This window comes from Plasmopara halstedii (assembly GCF_900000015.1).
Source record: "Plasmopara halstedii genome assembly, contig: Scaffold_650, whole genome shotgun sequence".
Classification (NCBI taxonomy): Eukaryota; Oomycota; class Peronosporomycetes; order Peronosporales; family Peronosporaceae; genus Plasmopara; species Plasmopara halstedii.
Window position 1 is genome coordinate 56,371 of NW_020187567.1, and position 3,948 is coordinate 60,318.

Below are 3,948 nucleotides of genomic sequence, written 5' to 3' on the forward strand. Positions count from 1 at the left end.
AACCTTGGGCTCTACGACCACGTCTCCTGGTGGAGCTTTGGTGAGTCATGAGTCCACCTCTGCAATGTGGCAGAAGAGCTATTGGCGTGGTCTTCGGACCGGTACGCTCAATGTGCTGGAGATCGGAGTATCCGAGCAGTCGAACACCGAAGGTGTATTGTACAAGAGTCCGGAGCATGGCTCGCGCGCTGAACGTGGAGTGGCATGTAACCCACTGAGATCGACCTAGTTCCGGGAACCAAATACTGCGTAACACACCGATGGCCCCTACCAACGGAACAGTGAGACGTAATTGGCGCCTTTTAATCTGCAGAGCACGACGTAGAAATGGTGCGTGAACGTAAGACTACCCATTCAACGCCCACGTTTTGTGTCTGGAAGCCGAACGGCAAGTGGCGTATCGTTCATGCTTTTAATAAGCTAAAAGCCGCCACCATTCCGGCGTAGACGCCGATTTTTAGAAAGTATGTTCTCCAGAACATTATGGTTGGCTATAAAAAGTACAGTGCACTCGACTTGGTCGATGGTATTACCATTTGCTCATAAGAGCGAACGATGTTCCGCTGACAACAATGAATACTCCAAGCGGCATGCTCTGGTAGTGGTTGGTGATGTCCCAAGGGTTGTTAAATGCACCGGTAACATTTAATCGTCTTGTGACGCAGTTGTTCAGGCGCCACCGGACGTATGCGCAAACATACTTCGACGGCATCTTCGTCCACAGTTGTGAGGACAGATGAGGAAAACCACTACGTCCATTTAAGAGCGGTGCTCGGGTGCATGCACACGAATAATCTGTATGCTTACGGAGACAAGTGCATCTTCGGCGCCGAAGAAATCCCCTTTGTGGTGCTTTATTGGGAAGCGTGACCTTCGAGCGGATTCCGCCAAGGTTAAGGCCGTTGTGCACTGGCCGGTTTTAAAGAACCAAAAGGACTTGCGCAAGTGGCTTGGCCTTGCCAACCACTTGCATAAGTATGGCGCAAATTATGCGAAAATGGCACGGCCATTGTCCAATCACCGTAGTAAGGAAAAGGAATGGTGTTGGGACACCGAGCATCGGGAGGCTTTTGACAGGGTCAAAGACAACCTCCTTCATGAACCAATACTGGCGTTGTCAGACCTCGATCGTTCTTGCATTGTCTTCTGTGACGCTTTGTAGTTTGCCATCGGCTGTGTACTGCTCCAGGCAGATGCCGAGGGGCGAAATCAGGTGATCGCGTTCAAATCTCGCCAGCTTATGGCTGTAGAGGGGTTACCCAGTCCACGACAAGGAATAACTTGCGATGAAGTATTCACTTGTCAAGTTCAGGGTACACCTACTCGGCTCAAAGCCGTTTGTGATCTACACAGATCACGCGTCCTGACGCACTGCGACTCAGTCGCCTCACCTTTCGCAGAGGATGACCAGGTGGCTCTCATTCTTTGCAGGATCATAACTTCAAGGTAAAGTATAAACCAGGAAGCAGAATGCTTTGGCTGATGTGTTATCACGAAGACCGGACTATGCTCATGTCACGAAGTTGACGTCGTCAGTGGCGGATTTGATCCGCGCCATATATGCGGGTGATAGTATGTGTGTAGCGCTGCTACAGGCTCTCAGGAGAAAGTGGGTTTGGAATCTCGGACAAGAAATTGTCGGCGCGTTTGCATGGTTACACCGATATTTTTTGAGTAACGGGTGGCTGTATTTTTGCACCGATTTAACGGATATGACACGAATTGTAGATTCTCACGATCAGATTTTTTAAACCTTATCCTCTATGAAGCGCATGACACCCCACTCAGTGGTCATCTCGGTCGTGAGAAGGCGTACAGCTCGGTGAGTTGGTGGCCAAAGCTGTACAAGTGGACGAGCACATATGTCTGCGCGTGTGAGACGTGTCAGAGGGTGAAACCATTTTCAAATGCGGCGGCGCCGCTGGCCAGTATACCCTCCGGGTATTGGCAGATCATGAGTGTTGGCCTTCTAAAGGACTCGACGGGCAATATGTGTGTGGTGGACATTGCGGACCGTTTGAGCAAAATGGCTCGTTTTACGGCAGTGTTGAACACCATCGACGGTGTGGGTACAGCGACGCTGTTTGTGAATCGTGTCTTTTGACAACACGGACTCATGGAGTCAATTGTCTCTGACTGAGACCCACGCTTCATTGGGAGTTTCGACCAACAATTTTCAAGGCGCTGGGCACCAAGTTGACAATGTCAGCAGCGGACCATCCGCAGACCGATGGTCGAACTGAGCGCGCGAATCGTCGTTGAGGACGCCCTTCGCAACGTCTGTGCCGAGACGCTGGAGCGCTATGTTGCCACTCGTAGAGTTTTTTTCTGAACGATGCAGTGCATTCATTAATCGGCTATACGCCGTTCTACATGTGGCATATTAATCCTCGCGTCCCACTGGAATCGCTATGCCATGGCTCGGGGCTTGATGGGGGAGGATTAGCCGAGCAGCTAGCTGATGTCAGCGCTATTACTGTGCGTAAAAAAGTCAATGACTTCCTGTCTGCCAGACTGTGTCCTACGACACGTTCGCGATGCGATGACGAAAGCCAAGACATGCGGAAGGAATATGCAGACGGAAAAGGAAGAGGAATTGTTGAAAACATTATGGTCAAGGGTCTGGTTTTATCAAACGCTAAAACCTTCCAACACATGCAGTTTTTGCAGTCTTTAACGAAGCTTTATCCACGGTTTACTGGACCTTTTAAGTTCGTGACCAACAGAGGCCTTGTGTTTACGCTAAACTTTCCGAGGAGGGTGCGCACCCAACCGGTGTTTTATGTGGGCTTGTTTAAGCCGCACTGGAACCCGGCGCAAGTGAACGCGGAGGCGTTGGCGCCAGGGCGGCGCCCGAAGGCGCTCGACCACCCGGAATCTTATCCAGTAACTTGTTCTGAGCACGGAGAGCAACCATTTCCGTTTTAGACGGCTCCAGGTGCTCCGCCGTCGCACGAAGTGACGCTTTCGTTTGCTCGAAGGACAGGAGCCGATCCAGCAGAGCTCGATAGTCCTTAACGTGAGGTTATCGGTCCCAAGTGCTCCAGGCTCTCGAGGTCTACCGCACAGCGGTAGGCGAACTCGGAAAGAGGATCGATGGAGTGTTGATGGCGGCGGAGTTTGTTTTACAAAGCTAGAAGAGCATCGCGAGCCGTCAAAAAATGGCGACGTCCACTATCCATGGAACGTCTTGAGGGTCGACAAGGTCAAACTCAATATCTTGTAAAGTGACGAGGATACCCAAACGCCAAGAACTCATGGAGTCTGAGATGTCACTTCGGAAAAACTGCCCAGACGCCGTGGACACTTATCATCAGGGGGGATCATGACGCTCCGCGTCTTCGTACGCCCCGCGCTTCTCGGTAGTAGCCCGGGAAGCCGGAGGGCCATGTGCTGAGCTCAAGCTATGGCCTTGAGCTGCTGTGGTCGTAGACTCACCCGTATGAGAAACCACAGAGCTCGTAAGAGCGTGATGGATTATTTCATACGTCGCAGGGCGATAATACGTAGGAAGTCGGCGTTGTGCCTTGAGTTTGGCAAACTCGAATCTAAAATGGCGATTCACGAGCACATCCACCTCCTTGTATCTCCGCTGTAAGTTGACAGCAAAGAAAGTTTTTGGTGCTGCCGTACCCATCGCTCAAAGAGCCCTTTGTCATTTTTGCCATGGGCGAGCACCGCTGGAATCGTCCGCATCGAGAGTACGGGAGCGCATCCTCTTTGAGCGTAAAGTGGAGCGCGGTACCAATTCATTAGTATTCCTTAAAGTACCAAGAAGTGAGCTCGGAGAGCATTATGTTTGTCAAGCTCGGCTTTTGTAGTGGTTGAGGGCCCGATTACGTAGACGCATAACGATCGAGAGGTCGCGTCTTTCGCTTCAGTAGCGGCACTCGCCGAGCGAAAGCCATATTCCACACGAGGATCAAGGACCAAACGAGGATACGAGCG